The 18,356-nt window shown below is 45.3% G+C and overlaps 1 protein-coding gene across 2 annotated transcripts in view; it reads right to left on the reverse strand.

Moving 5' to 3' along the window:
* MDGA1 (MAM domain containing glycosylphosphatidylinositol anchor 1) overlaps positions 1-18,356 on the reverse strand; it is a gene marked incomplete at both ends in the record, with an annotated part of 137,747 nt that overhangs the window by 118,339 nt on the left and 1,052 nt on the right. The gene's annotated exons all lie outside the window — the stretch shown is intronic.

Raw genomic sequence — 18,356 nt, forward strand, 5'->3', positions numbered from 1 at the left:
ATGGAACAGGCAGCCTACAGGGAGGAGTCAGAAGCGGAGCTCCATGATTCTATGGCACCTTCAGCACAGCTCTGAGTGAAAGCTGGGACCTCAAGCTTCTGGTTATCTGGCAGCTCCTGTCAGACTCCAAGAAAGCATTGGGATCCAGCAACCCCTGTAGCAGGCTCTTAACTTGAGAAGCACCACCCACACTGGCCCTCTCCAGCAGGAGCAAACTGGGGTCAAACCAGTGACAGAGTACAGCTAAGCCAGGCTGAAACCCAGCCACGGAGAGAGTCACCCAGCCACCCTCACAGGAAACCTGCTCCTGGCCACACGTGGAGGGAAGGATGGGCATGAGGCAGAAACACTTTTGCCCTCTCTCCCCACCTCTTTAAAAGGCTGCAGGAAGGGCAGCCTTCTCCTTTCCAGGGCAGCCTTCTCCTTTCCAGGGCAGCCTTCTCCTTTCCTTCTCCCTCGATGTGCCAGGTTTGTGTCTCCCATGCTGAGGGGATGCAGGGAGCTGTCCCACTGCCCTCTCAGGCAAGCCTGCTGCAGTGCCCAGACAGCCCAGGGAGCCACAAGGAGGGTGCCCAGCTCAGAGTTTATCCAGGCTTTTTTTTCAGACAGTCACCTGGCTCGAGCTTGATTCCCACTTGAGAAACACCACCCTGCAAACCCCCACGACGGGGCCCCCCTCTGTAGGCTGTGCAAATTGGAATACAAATCAGAGGAAAAAGCTTTCCTCTGTTTGAACAAATTGCTATAGATTCACCCCCGTCTCAGGTCAGAGCCCCCGATGGGAAATATTTTCACTGGCTGACTGCTAATAGACTCTGGAGCAGCCACTGGATCGATACCTGAATAAGAAAATTAGCCAAAGCACACAATCTGATTTTACCTTGTTTTGAATTACAGCAGGTTTGTGTTTATTTCACTCCCTCTTCCCTCCTTCCCTCTCTAGCATGCTTCCCCCATCCTTGCTCCCTGGTTACCTATCTATCAAATCTAGTCAGATTTGTGGGAATATAATAAAGTACGTGCAGGAAGATGTAATGCCTTTTGAAGAATGTTTACATGCATTAATATTTTCTAGTGACACTGCAGCGCTACCACTCCCTCAGAGGAGAATAGTTCAGGAGCAACAACAAGATTTCTATACATCCCCCTCAAAAAAGCCATATGCAAACAATTAAAAAAAAAAAAGATCTTCAGAGCAGGATGTAGACTCAGCTGCACACTCCCTCTCAGAAAACCCAGGAGGTCAGTAGCAAGGTTTCAGTGCCAGGAATTTAACATAATAATAGCAACAGCAACACAATAATAACAACAGCTCAGTCCTTTCATTGGGTGTTGGTAGCAATGGGGATGTGTAAGCACACCTGGGCTATATTTCAGATGCAGGGAGAGCTACACAGATGCCAGAAGTCATCCTCTTCTTTGAAAGACTTCACCAGCAAAGGGACAAGCAAAATGCTGCCTTTCACAGAGATTCAGTGCTGTGCTTCTGACAGCTGAACACACGAACCACCCCAACTACCTAATCCTTTCTTGCTGGTTTAGAGCCTATTTCATTTTAATCTGGGAATGGCCCTACAAGAAGGGAAGAGACAGAGAAATAGATTACAGATACTAAGCACATTAAAGAAAAAAAGCAGCCAAGCCAACTGTTCAGATAGGGCATGCTGCCCAGATAAAATTCAGTGGGAGTAAAATAATTCCTTCTACTTCCTACCCCAGCATCCCACTCTTCATGCCACCTACAACTGTGTCAAATGAAGAGAGAAAGCACGACTCAATCTTCAGCTTCCTGCTCCTGCACATCATGCTGTGAAGCAAAGCCACCAGCCAGGCACCCATGGAGAACTCCAAGTGTAAAGAAACCCCGGAGCCTTCAACGTGAGCTGAGGTCCCCCTGTTACATTAACACACCACAAGGGGCTTAGAACTAAACAGTTTGAGCAGAACCTCGCACCATCCTCTTCATAATGCTTCCCTGAGAAACTGCATGTCTTTCTTCCTCCCCAGCCACTTACTGCTACCCACTGGGGACCCTTTTGACTTGCACAGAGCACAGGGCATCTGCTGGACATTCCCTGCTTTCTGTTCCAGGAAACAGACTGGGTATCCCAAGGGCAAAACTGCAAAATCACTCGTGTGTCCAATAAGTGAACATATATATTTATATATACATGCAAATACACATCTAAGTACATTGATACATACACACACAGCTATTTTACTCCCTGTGATTTGTGGTCAAGGGATTTAATACCCCTTCCCACTGTCTCTAACCCCATGTTTGTTTAATCATTATGTTATGCTCATGGAAGACTACTAAGTATAACTGTCACCACACATTATGCTGCACATAATGGAATATATACAAATGTCTACCAGCACATCTTCAGTTTCCCTCTTTGTCTGTAGCAGACTACAGCAGGAGTTTGCTAATTACAGCATGTTAATCAAGGAACTCTAAAGAGGAGGATAGGCCATAAATACCAAGTAGCAAAGACAACCTCAACGAAAGAAAATAGAAAAGACATTTTTTCAGAAAGCAGCACTTACTGTATGTGATACTAGATACTGGATCAAGTCCAGTGATCAAGTCCAGGACCACCAAAATGGCCAGGCAGGTGGAGCATACAGTATATGAAGAAAAGCTGAGAAAAATGTGGGTGGGTTTCTGTGGTTTGCTGGTTTGGTTTTTTTCCTAAGTCTTAAAAAAAGATAAGGCAGAACTTGCTGGTATTGCTTAACTGGGAAGGGGTGGATGGAGGGAAGATGGACACAGAGTCAGACTCTCCTCAGTGGTGCATGGTGAAAGAAGGGCAAAACCCACCAGACACAACAGAGGAAATCTGCATTTCTAAGGACAGAATCCATTTCACCATACAGTTGGTCAAACACCACTAGGGGGGCCCAGAAAGCGTGTGGACCCTCCATCCTCGGGAAAGATCAAGTTATCTGGGTGAGATATTTAACATCCTGCCTTAACTTCTAACACCAAAATAGCTCAGCTTTGAGCAGAGGGCTGGACCAGGTGACTTTCAGAGGTCCCTTCCAACCTCAATCATTCCATAAGAAATCACACACAAAACAGGTGTAAACTTGGTGCTGTATCAAAAAAGGTAAACACCAAAACTACAGAGGAGGACTGTCAGGGACACCAGACTTGTTAGCATATATTTGTCTTCTGACTTACTTGGTTTGGTATGGTGGATTTTTAAGATTTGTTCCATTATTGCAGATGCTATCAGAAATTAACGAGGGTTTAGGGTCTCTAAACCAGGCTGCAATCCAGACAGCAGAAATTTTCGTCAGTCCTTTCACTGAGATTCAGACTGAGGCCTCAATTACCATTACTTTGGTGGAGATTTAAATCTCTGGACCTTGCTATCTCCCAGAAAAACTGAAGAGGAATGGAAAATTACCATTAACTAGCTGCAAGCTCAGTCACAAAGAAAAAGAATTTTTTTTTTCCTTTAAAAACAAACATATATTTCCCTCTCTGCTCTGTTTACAGTGTTGATTTTCCCCAGTAGGAAGTTACTCTACCATATCCCTCCTTGAGGACCATAAAACCCAGAAAGAGCTTCTGGGAAGGTGGCCACAGAGCTCCCAACACAACACAAAATGTCACAGCTTTCCCCAGGCAGGGATTCTGGAGAAATCCAGCAGATTATCAGAGACAAAAGCAGTTATTCCCAAATGGATGAGCGATGCCTGTGCCGCAGTGCCTCCAACCGCACTGCTCATCTGAGGCACCTGGCTGCTGCTGCCACCCGAGGGGCTGCGTGCTCCCGGGGAGAGCCTGCAAATACTGGGGAGGAAGAACAGACCAGCTATGAAAGGGGAAAAGTCACATTCCCGAGACTCCTGGAAGATAAAAAAGGAAGGTCATGCTGTGATTGAAGCAGGTGAGAGCCTCGTGCAGTTCTTTCCTCCAGCGACAAGGACTGCACTAATCGCTACTCAACCCAAGCATCCCCAGCTGCTGCAGAAGACCTGCAGATCTGGATGTGTAACTCATGGTTAGCCAAGAAACAACTGCACACTGATCCAGCTGCAACAACACTGAGAGCACAAAAGCATCTTGAGGAGAGAGCTTCTTTCTCCACCTAGGGAAGTTTAGTGTCTGGGGGTTATTCTGGAACATGTGGAAGTTGAGTTTTGGTTTTGTTGCAGCATCAGCAGTGGGCTGGGAGATAACCTGGCCCAGCTGAGCCCCTCCAGGCAGGGCAGTGCTATGGGAGACACACCAGCTCCAGAAGAACTCACAGACCTAGAGCCCACACCTCTTCTTGGAGGGTGATGAGATGATGGACAAGCGATCTGGGAATGCAGCTGCCCAAGAAAGAGGCAACAAAAACATTTTTTAAAAACAAATAAAGGCAACAGCAGCAATAATGCCTGTGTTAGGAATACCATGAACTGAATGTGTGTGTGTAAATCAACACATTTAGTTGGACAAGGAAGAAGGTGAAGCTGGAAGGAAGTCTCTAGGAAGGAAGGCAGAATAAGGGAGCACCGGGAATCTGAAAAGCGTTTTAACAGGAAAAAAAAAACAAAACAACAAAGCAGATGACAGTAAGTTTGCCCTCTCACTCTTGATCTAAAATGGAAGCAGCGATGAAAGCTCACACCAGCAAACACTGCAGTAGAGATTGCTGCTGAGGCTACAGAAGCAGCCCTGGAAGACTTCAGCCCTGCCTCAGATCACATCTGATCTCACACACAGTCCCCTAGAGACCCAGGAGCCCTTAACCCAGACCCCCAGCTCCCTCATGACCAGCAGGACAGGTTCTCCCCCCAGTGAGATGAGACATTTAATGTCAAAAGCGTACAAATAAATACAAAAACATTAACAGAAAGGAAAGGAGAGACATGGGCACAGCAAAGAAGCCCATCCACTCTGGGCAGCAGGGCAATCTAAACACATTAGGTCTTTCTCAGCTGTTTCTCTGCTGTGCTGAGCTTTCCAGTCACCATTCCTTTAGCAGGTGCTGAAGACACTCTGTGCTTCTCCACAAGTGCTCAAAAGCTTTGTGGAAGAGGGTCAGGAAAATACCCCTCATGAGCACCATTCCTGCTATTTAATCTTATTCATACAAAAAGATCAAACCAAGCTTCCAGCTGCTGTTTGCCTTCAGTGTTGCAACTCAGTATAAAGGCATCACTTGGGTTTTCTCTGCTGCTGCTTCAGCTGTAGGAATTTCCATTGTATCTGGAATTAGCATGCAGGAAGCAGGGGAAAAGGGTTTTCTTCAGCTGCAGACCTCTTACAGGATTTTGTTGACACACTCATTTTATGTGCAAAAGCATACAGTCCCCTCCCTTGCAAACCCCTGTCTCACAGAGCCAGTATGTGTATTTAAAATCATGTTCCCCTTTAATACAGTTTTTATTGTTCAAACAAGTATTATTTTAAGCACAGTGAATCCAGGAAGAATTCCAAAAGTGAAGCAACAGGAACTGAGGAAAGAGAGAAGGCAGATGGGAAGACAGCGGTGACAATGGGACAAAGATTCCCCCCCAGCAGGCCCTTATCTCCAAAACAAAGTGAGATCCTGAACACCAGCTCTATTTATGTCCCTTCCTTCTAGCTGCACTGTTTAAGGACACCAGAAAAGTTAGGGAGCAAAGTAGGTGACAAAGGCAAGGAGAAAAAACAACAACTGTACTGCAGGTAAGCAACAGAAAGGAAAATTTCCTCTTATTCTGGCATAACAATCCTGGGGGAAAGCAAAGGATGGAGAAAATAAAAAAGAAATACAAATAACTCTTGCCAGCTACTTCCGATTCACTTCAAAACCTCAAGGAGAGACAGGCTTGCAATCACTAGAAAAGGATATTGGAGTGGCATCACATATCAGATAAAAGAGCCAAAAAACTCTTGGGGTAGGAAAGACTGCTTTTCCCATTATTCCAGACTGGCCAATGGTAGTGGAGGCATGACTTGCAGAGAGTTAAACTCTGTAGTTCAAGTATAAGAATGATCCCATTCTGGAATAATCACAAGCACAATCCAAGTCCTCCAGAGTTGTGGAGTTTGAAATCCAAGTGCCCAGGCACTTTTCAAGCCAAGAGAAACAAGAAACCCCCCTGCAGGAACGACCATCTCAGAGAGCAGATCCAAAACCCAGTGACTGCGGCTCTCGGGCAGCACGTTGCCTGGCAATCCAAGTCTGGAGGCACTGCACTCTGGTTAGACAAAGCCAGCACACTGTCTGAAGGGGGATCACACTGCAGGATGTTCTGTGCTCTGATGACAGATCTGTGGTCAGGTTCTCCAGCAGCAGCCCAGGGAGTGCCTGAGTGACAGCAGAGCAGTGACCACAGCAACCAGGCAGGGATGAAATGATGCTCACCAATGCAGCCAAGTGGAAACGAAACTGAAGTTTAAAAATGTCTTGAGTGAAAATTTAATGGTGATGGGGTGGAGGAGAAAAAAAAAAAAATCAGATGCCTATGAAAACTGTAAACTACTAAGGCAGGACACCACACAAAAACTGCGGCTGGCTGCCCTGTCTATGCCCCCTCCCTTCACATCCTGATGAAATCACCTCACTGAAATCACCAACTTCATCTCCAAAACCTCTGAGGCAGACAAATGGCACACCACCTTCCATTCACACAAGCAGAAGGGCAGAAGAAACAAACAGATTTAAACTTTTTTTTGTGATTTAAAGTGAGATTATTTGTTGCTGGTTGTTATGTTTTGGGGTTTTCTTCTACTTGGCTTACACTAAAGTCTTTAAAATAAAAATGTCATAAAGAAAGACTGACAGCAACAAGATCCAAGTCATTATGTGCAGCATTTTAGGCCAGCATTTTTATGAGAAGAGCAGCTCCGTTGGATTTAAGTCCCTTGTCTTAGAATTAAAATGCTATCTACAGGAGTAGCACAGCAGAGCCAAAAATTGTATCAAAGAAAGTGAATCCTCTAAGATTTCCTCCACCCTGCTTCTAACTTCTTTTTTCCCTGATGATCTGAGGAAACTCAAGCATTTCTCCTGGTCAGGCAGTAGCAGAGGCTTGAGTCAGAGTTTGGCCAGCAGCTTTTGCTGACAGATCACAGGCACAAGGGCTGCCTGCTCACCCCCCACAGCTGCATCACTTCTGGGCTAACGAACAAAAAGTCATCCGTGTCATCAAGGTGAGCAGGTGTGACAAAGCACATATGAGAGCTAAGATAGCAACTAAAATCCAATCAGCCAAACATGCCTCCAAAACTCACTACAATGACTCACTGGATCAGACAAAAAGGGAGAAGAACATTCCAGGAAAAAATCAGTTATTTCAGCAACCGATCCCCTTAATTACAAACTATCCCCACCCTGGGATTTGGGCTCCAGCCTTGGTGTCACCTACATGTGTTTACCCACAGACAGCAGCACTGCTCCCAGAGCATCTGGGACCCTAAAAAAAAAGGTGTCTAGAAGTACATACACAAATGCTACATTTATCCCCCTTTCTCTTGCAGTGGAGGTGCTAAGATAAGACCCCTTTTACATGACCCTGAACTTACAGCTGCTGCTTTCTGCCAGATGTGCAATCCTGTTCAGGGAAGGCTTCTGCCTGATGGGGATGGCAGTTCTCACTTGCTCTTTCAATCCTTTATTTTCAACAGCAACAATGTCATGGGTATTATCGTGAGATCAATGAAAGAAAGAAATATTCTCATTCCTCAAACTTACACATCATCAACAGCATCCATTTCTGTCTTCTTTTTTTTTTCTCTTTTTTCCTTTCCTTTTTCTTTTTTTTTTTTTTTACATCCAGCAATAGCTAGAAACATTTACTTCTCATTTCCCTGTCCACCTCACCAAGCACATCACAGATCCTAGTACTTTTTGGCATTTTCCCATTTCCTCCTTCTGCAATGTTTTGATTTAGGACTACCAAGCAAAAAGCTCACAAGCATGGTTTCCTTCCCCCAACAGCCGCACTTTCTGCTTCCTCTAGACTTGCTTTGAGACAATCAAATGAAATTCTTAAATTAACCTCTGTCTCTTAAGCATCAGTTCTGCTGGAGCTTTACAGCACACTGTTCTAGGCAAGGAAACAAAGTTTGCGATGCTGTGACGTGGGGCTGGTTCCTCATTTTTCTCTGCTGCTCTTTTAAGTGTCTGTACAAAATGCCCTGCTGACCCAACTGAAGCTGAGTGATAAGCAGCTGATCCACTTTTACCCAACATCTCCAATCTATAACCATCTCCTTCAGCAAGCCATATGCTGCAAACATACTTTGAAATGTCTCCATAATAATCCAAGAAGCAGAACTGTTTGTCAAGTAGCACACACACTACTGCTGGCCACTTGGAATAACCATCAGCCACAAGTAGGTACATATGCTCATTGTGATCTGCAAAAATCAGCATGGCATCTTTGCCAAGGCTTAGCAAATGCCAAAGTGGTTTCTGGTTTCAGTAACTAACATTCACTCTGGCTAATTTCTTCTTCTACATGGAGTTCCAAGTCTGATTACCAACCACAAATACATAACAAATTGCTTCTTTCAATTTGTTGTGGCGATATTCATGCCTCTCACCCAACATCCCAACATGAAAGATTTATGGTATTAATCATGCACATCATAGTAAACAGTCATTCTCTACTGTCAATTGCATTTTTCTGCTGAAATAAGGATGAAAGTGCTGAGCTGCTTATCATTTGACCAGCCAGAACACAAACTATTATTGTGCTATTTTAACCAAAGCTGGGGCTTAGTTTCTATGGGTAACATCTTCAGATGCAGTGACACAGTACAGGAGCTTGACTATCCTATTTAAAAAAAACAATTTAGAAACTTAATCACAGCTAAATGCAGGGCTTGTCTATGCAAGGAGTTATTCAGAAATAGCTTTTCAAAATTAAAGATTAATTCCAGACCTGCCGTTCAGAGGTTCTCTTTCACCACTTAATGCAGCAAACTGCATTAAGCCGGTTTACACTCCTGCATCTGTGCTTGTTTGAAAGACACCAGAGACCAAGAAGAACCCTGGCATTTGTCTTGCTGGAGTTTGCAGCTGTGGGATTGCAGCAGCTAAGCTGCTGCAGCCATCCAACTTCCAACTGCACCCCTCAATAAGCCAGCTAGCTGGATTTACAGCATTCTCATGCAGCAGCACAAGCAGGAGTTGAGTCGACTCTGTTTGTTCTCGCTGCAACCCAAAGGAAGCACGAACCTGGTGCAGGAGCCCCAGAGTTTGTTTTCCAAGGGGTGAAGCACAGCACGTCGCTGCCGGGTGACCCCAGGCACGGGGGCTCAGCACACAGCACGGGGCTCACCCCGGGTGCTGCAGGAGTGGCTGGAGCACAGGCCAGGCTGAGCTCCACGCTGCTACTGCTGCACTGCCAGCAGCAACCAAAATTGTCAATTTAAAGCTAGCTCAAGAGTGCACCCGCAAGTCACAGTCCTACTTCTCCGTAGGCGTTAGTGTGTGTGCACTGTAAGTCAAATTGTCAAACAAATACCACTGACACCAAGTCCTTCTGGTCTTCATTAGCATTTGGGAAACAAACACCAGAAATTTCTCCCTGACTTCATACTTGTAAGAAAACTAAGAATACGGTTTAGCACATACCTCAAATGACAAAATGTGTTGGAATATTCATATATCCCTTTTGCTTCTTCAAAAGCTGTGCTCTGCTCTGGCACTCAGCCATATTTTAGAGTCATAACACTTGATATCACAACTTCTTCTTTGTCTAGGCACTGTCCCTAATCATGTATACCTGCTTTTCTTCCCATCCCAAATCTTTGCTCCTTCAGGGTAAACACAGCCTTTCTGTCTTTCCACTAGGTACCATCAATAGTCATTTAACCTCCTCCATTCATGACAGAAGTTTTCCATAACAAGAAATACTGCTTCTTTGATCAACTGCAAAATAATTTAAATTATTGCAGTGAGTCAACAGTTTCCAAAACTGATCCTTCTGCACATCTAAGCACAGCAAAGCCACGTGTGCACCCACAACTGAAACATTTCTGTCTCTCTGGTGCTCAACTTCTAGAAGACCTCCAAAGGGTGTCCTAAAATAAATTCTAACCCGTGCCAAAGATGAGCTAAATTGGTAGTGAACGACAAAACATGGTTTTGTTTTCTTACCAAAAAAAGGTTGATTCTGCAATAACTGGATCAGAGCCTATTTTCAATGGCTTATGCCCTCTTTTTTAGGATGTATTTACCTAGGATCTATCAGCCACAGGGATTGCACTTAATACCAACTGCACTTTACCAGAGAGAAAAGGATGGGTCAAACTTTGCTGATGTTCGATCCTCCATTCTGCCATCGGCAAATCACTTTATCTCCATCTCATTTCCCCACACGCAGAGTGGAATAACCAGGCAACAGAAACATTGTAAAGGTGGAAGCTCACAGATATTGAAGGCATGGGAGACACATAACCCTGCAAGAAATCCTACATGTACACTGTGAGAGGGATTTTCAGGGTCTATCAACTGCAGATGCCCCTACCAGTTAAATATGCTTAACACCCCAGCTGTATTCACATGACTGGCAGAGGAATTCAGTCTCCCATCACCAGCTGGCTCTTGCTGCTTAGGTTACTTTTATGAGCCTCAAGTTCTCACTGTTCTGCTATTTTGAGGAATGCTCCAAGTCAGAATAATCCATTTATTAAACTTAGGAAAAGACACTCATTCTTCCTTCTGAATCTACAAATGCCTTTTTCTGCTATGCAAGACATGCAACAAGCACCAGAAGGTGAAACAGTATTTGTAAGCAAAACCCATTTTGACACGTTTCTCAAACATCTGTCTGAATCACATCTTTGTTTTTCCTTTTTATTTCATCATAAAGGCACACAAGAGATGCACAAGATTCCCATCCACATTTATTTTGAAACAATTTACGCTAATTAGTGAAGGACCATTTCCTTCTGAAACAGAAGCAGCAATAGCAAGCAGTTACTCTTGTATTAAATGTCCACCTGCAGACATCCTAAAGCTTTTCTCACAGCTTGACTTCAGCTTTCAATGTTTTGTCAGTTCTTCTTTAGGCAACATTTGCTTATTTGTCTTCAGAAACTGCCGTTCTTACTGCACCTTTGTCAATTGCTATCCTCACCCTGCCATTTCCATTTACAGGAACCCAGCAAAAGTATCCGTATGCCGTTTGTCCTATGTTACAGCTCACAGTGGAGAGAAACCACAAGCCAGCAGTTCACAGCCAGGAGGATTTTTAGTTACACTGGTGGTGTCTCCCTTATGCATGCTAAAGCAAAGGGTAACAGCCATGAGTGATTTGCAGCAGGAGTGGAAAAGGAGCCACAAGAAAGCGAGAGGCTGGCTGGAGCAATAAAAGCTGCTCGAGGTCCTCGCTTGCCGCCTCGGTGCACCCTCTCCCTGGAGGTCTGCAGCCCAGCCCAGAGCCGTGACCTGCTCACAGAGCAGAGCTGGTGACTTCACATCACCAGGCCACTCCAGCACAACAGCTGTCCCCAGTGGGCTGTCCTGCTCTATTCACAACCACTGAAATACAGAACTGTGTCGACACAGCTGTTCCTTGCTAGCACAATACTGAGAACACTGAGTGCTTTGCAGAAGGAGCATCCTTCTCAGAGGAGTTGAAGCATTGTTAAAACGATGAAGTTCTCTCTTCACTTTGGGAATACAGTCACAAGCACACACTGGAGTAACCACATTGCCTAGTCTAGAAGAACAAATGGAAAATTTAAAGATCTAATTATTCATATTCAGCTGGCGCTCTACTTCCCTGGTTAACTTTAGGTGCCTCCTTTTGCCAGCCATGGGCCATAGTATTTGGGCATTAAAATGAAAACTTTAGTCAGAAGCTGGCCTTGGATACAGCATGGCAAATACAGTAGTGCAAAGAACTCCCTGCAGGTAGCCACAATGCTCAGAAGACACCATTGCTCTAGGCTAGGGCCCCTATAAGCCATGTTTTCCAAGGGCCAAAGACCCAGCATCAATTCTGCACCTCTGCTGTGGGCCACTCAGCTCTGCTGCATCACAGAACCAAGGCTACAGATTCATCACAGCATTAATGACCTCACCTGAGAATTTTAAAGCCCAATAGTCAGACATCACCTTGCTGTCTTTTCTATCTCTGCCAGAGCAAGGCCATGCATGAGTATCTCTTTCCTCATATCCATTCAGATTGCTTTAATCCTACTTTTTTGAGAAACAAAACCAACCAACCAAAAGCCTAAACAAACAAAACAAAACACAAACCCCCAAACCACAACTATACAGATATGTTAACAGGAAAAAAAAAAAAAAAAAAAGAAAAGAAAGAGAAAAAAAAATTAGGGAAAACCTAATGAAGGATTTAAGAGGCCCGCAGTCGTGTGTTTGAAAGATCTTTGGAAATGGACAAGAAGGACTGGAAGAATAGCACATTCATAATCCAGGAGAGTGGAAGGAGAGAGAGGAAAATAAACAGAAAAGAGGAAATGGTAAAAAAACCCCGAGGGGTGGTTATGTAGTGCTTGGGTAGAGTTTGACAGAGCTCCAGATGCTAAAACAAACCCAGGACAGACGCAAAGCCACACGCAGGCAGCCAGCGCCAAAACCTGGACGCGGCAGCTCCATCCCGGCCGCTCGTTCCCCACAGCCTCCGGGAAGATGCCGGGAAGAAGGACGGCGGGGTCCCGCCCGAAGGTGTTCCCGGGAAGCGGAGCCGCCTGCGGGCGCCCCCCGTGCATCCCGGCCCGGCCCGGCGGGAGCGTGTTCCGAGGCAATGCCGGCCCCGCTCTCCCGGGAAAGGGGCGCTGGCCGGGCACCCCCGCCGGGGCCGCGCAACGCCTCCCTCTGCCGGGCAGCGGCGGAGGCGCGGCCCCGCCGCCCAGATGTGCTCCGCAGCCGCAGCTGGAGAGGAGCCGCCGGCAGCGCGGGGAAGGACGGGCAGCCTCTTCCTCGGGTGGGAGGAGAAGCAGGAACCGCCTGCGGCGGCGCTTTCTGCGTGGGCAGAAGTCACAGAAAATAAGCGGGAGTCTAAACCTTTGTTCCGAGAAACACCTGACGCTGGGCACAAAGGCTCTCGGGCTCCCATCATGTGCTGTCCCAGCTAACCTGGTGGTAACAGCCCTTCTCACACCAGAATTTCGTTTAGACCGGATCAGTGGTATTCCAGGATCTCCTTTTCCTCCTCCACTTCTCGAGCCCTTTCCTAGCTCTTTAATGCAGCACTTCTGAGTCTCAATCCATGGATTGTCACACATTTAATTTCTTCTTTTAAACAGTAGGCAAGTCCTTAGCTATAAGAAACAAACTGCTGTTGTTTCTTCAATCACCTTCCCTAAATGAGGGAGAGATGAGAGCTGTTTTTCTTTTCAAATCAAAGTACTTTGGATCCTACCAGAGTAGAGATCTCACCATTTAAACAGGGGCACAGAGACATAAAAGACACAAATTCTCCTTTTCCACTTCTCAACACATCACTCTGTCTGGCAGACCCTGAAGGCCTTCCCGGATCAGCATTCTGCTGTGTGGTCAATGTCATAGCTCTCCCCTTTCCTCCACAAGCTTAGGGGACACTGGCACATTTTACCCTTTTCAATTTAATCCTGTACCACACCAGAGGATGATGATCAGCAGAAAGTGTCTGGGACACAGGCACATGATGTGTTCACCTTGACTGCTTGAGAGCAGAAGTGGTCTCAAAGTTTTCTTAACAGTTTCAGCATACCTAAGATCTGGGCTACCAGGTATGTCCTAAAGAAACACACATTGTATCACCAGATATGGGCACCTACTGCCTTTCCAAGAACAAACCATCATCATCCACTGTCTCTTGTCTAGAGGGCTCATCTTCCCCACAGCAAAGCACGGCCCCTTCTGACAACACAACACAGCAACCCCTCTGCACAAAAAATACCAGCATCTCACCTGATGAGAACTTCACCAATGAACTGTCTCTGCAGAGCTCACACACAAACCAGTTGCCTGTGGACTTACCTTATGCCACCTAGAGAAGCCTTTTGCAGGTAGGGTTTGGGACATTTCCCTGAACAGAGTAAGAAACACCTTCCACCCCAAGCTGTCTTTCACTAGTAGAAATGCATCTCTCTCTACTGCTTTTATCAGCACACTGGCACTGGGCAGAAGGCAATTTTCCCCCTCCCCCCTCTGCCCTCCTGATAACAAGCCATAGCCATGCAGGCATGGTTCTTAGCTTAATGCTAATAGACTATGCTTAATGAACCAAGAGAGCACAGTGTGTATGGAGGGAGGGACTGGAAGCCTGAAACTGCACTATTCAAGCAAGCAGAATAGCAGTAACTCATCAAAACACAGGAAAACTGTAGGGCTTCTGGTTGATGGGAAGTGTCACAAGATCCCTGAGTTACCAGCATGGAAATCATTTCTATCCTTACTTCAAAATAAGAACAGCAGCCTCAGCAGCACAGCATCCCTTACTGCCACTACTGAATTACTGTCTTGAAGCTCCAGGGCCATCTTCTGCTGCATCTTCCACTTATTGGGAGTCACTTACTACACCCACCTCCTCCCCTCTTTCAAACTCATCTGAAATCATATATATATATTTCAGAAACTCCAGTGTGAACCTGACACGGTGATAATTTTAAAAGCTGTGCTGCTCATGTCAAATTATTCAACATCTGTCTTCATGTTCCCAAAAAAATTAGCATAGGATGGTGGTTTCTGATGACACCTATAGTGAAATATTTTGACTTCATCCAGCAAGTTGCAAACAACCTGTCAAGAGGATAATGTCAGTTTTCTAGTACTGCATATTAAAGTCAATTGAGGGCTTATCTGGTGTGTGAAGCTACTGACCTGACCTAAAACCAGAGGCTCTAGTGTCACAGAAGAGTAAATCTGACACATTATAACTGAAGAACAGCAAGGTATTCTGAAGCTGGACAGATTTAATGCCTTGACCTATAAGAGCTGATCAAGAACTATGAAAATCTTGGACCAACCCAGTCCATTGGTGAAACTAGTCCTATGGCACTCCAGTGTGAAAACTCATTCCTCAAAAGACTATACAGCCTAGGCCAAGGCAGATTTAAGAGCTGGACAGCAAAGAGAAATGACTGAGCACAAAGGATGCGTGTACATCCATGTGTATATGTGTACACACACACATACTTAGTTTGGAGGGCCACTGTGTTCAAGCATTGCATTTTCCCAACACAATCAGCCAAGAAGTGGCCCACAGGAGCCAGCTCCATCATTCCTTTAGCCAGAAATCTCTTCAGCCATTCTGAAGACACAGGGTGCACTGAGATGATAACAAGGTACTTGAAGAGCTCCATGTCTTGGCCCCCTGTTACCGCTGGCAAAACAGCTCTAGGCAGAGGCATGTGAGAGGGATGGATTCAGATCAGCAGGCTCCAGGTGGCATTAGAGTGCCTGTGCCCCTGTCAGCAGAAGATATGGATGCACATAGGTGGCAAGAGGGTGTGAGGCAGTCTACGTTAAAAAAAAACTCTAGGAAAAGTGTTTTTACTTTAAAAACCCCAAAAACCAAAAACAAAACAGGTAAAAGGAGCAGGAAACAAATCATGTCATGTGCACATGAAATGAAAAAGTGTGGATGTTTACAGCCTAAACACCAGATATGTTTTACTATGACACTCCTCCATCACAAACACAAGAAAACAGTCTTCCTCTAGTTTGGAGGTTTTTTTGCTGTCTGTAGTGGCATCTCAGGGATGATTCAATGTGATGGCGTCTCTTAAAACAAAGAGCCTTAAGAGGTCCTTTATTCCCCACCTCCAAGGCCTGGGCAGGACTACCCCACACTCCAAGGGCTTCACCCCAGCCGTTTCAAGTGCAGCCCATCCAGTCCCTCTGATCATGGTGCCAGGCAGCTTTCCTTGCTGCCCAACCTGAACATTTCCTTTCATTCCCTTTCCATCACCTTGCTGTGTGCAGCCCCTCACCACACACAGTGATGCCCATTCCTGCAATGTCTTCTCTGCAGTTGAATAAGAGGCAGGGGACAAGACATCCCACTTTCTTATTCTGCCTGAAAGGCTGCTGTGGATCAGTGGGACTGTGCTAATTGCAAGAAAACCCAGAAATGTTAATTATACACTGCACATGGAGCAAGCACAGCAGCAGCACTGTGCACACTGAACCAGAGCTACCCAAGTCCTGGAATCTAGAAAGCAGAGTGGGAGGAAAGAGGCATGCTTTTCCCTTTGGATGCCACCACCACGCCCCAATCCTTCCCTCTCAGTCTAACTTACAGTCTTTAGGTGTTGATAACTACAAGCCTTGAAGGGTAAGTCCCCTGTCTCCATACCTCTTCCTTCCTCCTCCTCAATTCTGACATTTTCTAGAGATCTATTACAGTTGGCTTCTCATCTTGACCAGCAGCATTAACACACCAGGACTGAAAAGCACACGCAGTCTGGGAAATAGGCTACCACAAAAGGCTGATAAAAGTTGCCTCTTGGCAGCCTGCTGAATTGCCTTCCCCATCAGGCCAGCCATGTCTCACTGCAACAAACAAGGCTGAAAGAACGGGATCAGCTAATGAGAAGAGGGTTTCAGACACACTTCAGTCATTACAACAAATGCCAATTTATATAACAAGCCTCTTCAGGTAGCAGGCAAAAAGCACCTTGACTCCTAATTAAATTGCACCTCAATTGCAAATGCTTCTTTCCCAGAACCCCCCTTATCCACATTTTATTTATACCATTCATCTCAATAAACCTCTCCAACGACTCTGCTCTCCCAGACAGAGGTCTTTTGTGCGCATCCATGTGGGTGTATTATTTAAAGGGTACATCACATGGATACTTTATCTTGTTTAATCTGATTTAATCTCAGGAGATTTGCTAAAGTAAAATATATTTATAGACCCATATAGATGCCTCCCCCAGTCTCCACTGCGAATATGCAAAGGCAGGAAAAGAGATGTGAACCGTGACACATGAGTTCCCATAATTTTTACATTAGGTGCCACATGAGATTGACATTCACAACACAGAATGCTGAAGTACAGCTTAAAGCTATGGCAAGAGACCAATACAGAGGAAAAACCCGAGTGGAGGGGGGGCAGTGGGACTAATTTCTAATCCTGCTTTTTTATTTATCCTTGCACATATATCAATATTAATCCAGCTCTGCTTGAGCCATCAGTAACAGCAACCTCACATCCAAAGAAACAGTGCTGGCTGCAGAAGGCATGAAATCAGCTCAGGGTAGTGGACTGAAGGCAGAACTGGTGAGGACAATATGAAAACTATTAGTCACCATCCAAGTTTGCAGCGTGCTAATTCCACGAGACACTGCTCTGGGCTGCGCTCAGAGACAACTGCACATTAACGCCCCTGTTTTTCGATAGTTTGAAGAGGTAGTGGTGGGAAAAGGAAGGAAGACACTAGATTTCCCCTTTGTGGAGTTAAGTAAGAGAACAGATAGAAATAGTGGACCATTTTGGCTTAAAAGGATGCCTTCATCTTAGTGTATGTGTGCATCTGTGCTTTCTTTTGTACACAGCTTCTTCAATCTCTCTCTGAGAGAAAAAGACAAAAACATCAGTAAGTTATTCTGAAGATCTAATAGCAGCAACTCTGTCAAATGCAAGTTCACTGAAGTGTATGAAAAAATACAACAGACAACCCTCTAAAGCACATTCAAGCAAACCTGGTTTTAAGCTCTGTTCCTCTTGCTAAAATCCTAGGCAGCGAGTCCATTCTACAGCAACTGACAGCAAAAACACTGAAGTGAAATAATAAAAGTTCAGCTAGAGGCAGATCACCTGTTTTAAAAGATAAAATTATATGCCATGACCAGGTTTCTGTACCACAAACTCATTCTGCTCCTCATCTTTCCAGCGTTTCAAGGGTCATACAATTTTTGTCTGGATATACAGACTGGGAGAAGAAAACACATATACTGAGAAGAAGAAAGAAAAAAATAAAGGAAGCTAAACACCCTCTATTTAAAATGGTTATTTTGCAAAACAGACCCAAACCCAAATTAACATCCCAGTCCTCAAGGAGAAAGGAGGAATTGTTTCCATTAAAGAAATACATCATTAAAAAGTGACCTACAAAGACTTACCCATAGTCAGTGAGACTGAACTGATCTTTGCCAGAGCTCACACAAGAGACTGGCTGCGTGCTGTTAAAAAAGAGGGAGCGGGGGGGCTGGACTCTCTCACTGGGGTCTCTCTTCAGAGCTCAGAGAGCTTGGCTTGTTAGAGGCAGTGGCATGCCTTCCAGAAGGACTTAACAGCAACGCACAACTGAGTTGTAAGCCAAGATAAAGCCGGCTTGTTATGAGAGACAAGTCTTGTGGGCTGCTTTTATTTATTTTTTCCCAGTGTATTGGAAATGCAGATCTTGTAAAGCAAGAATTCAGAGGGGGCTGGGAGAAGGAAAGGGGGGCTGCACG

The sequence above is a fragment of the Fringilla coelebs genome (genome assembly GCF_963513975.1).
Source record: "Fringilla coelebs genome assembly, chromosome: 3".
Classification (NCBI taxonomy): domain Eukaryota; kingdom Metazoa; phylum Chordata; class Aves; order Passeriformes; family Fringillidae; genus Fringilla; species Fringilla coelebs.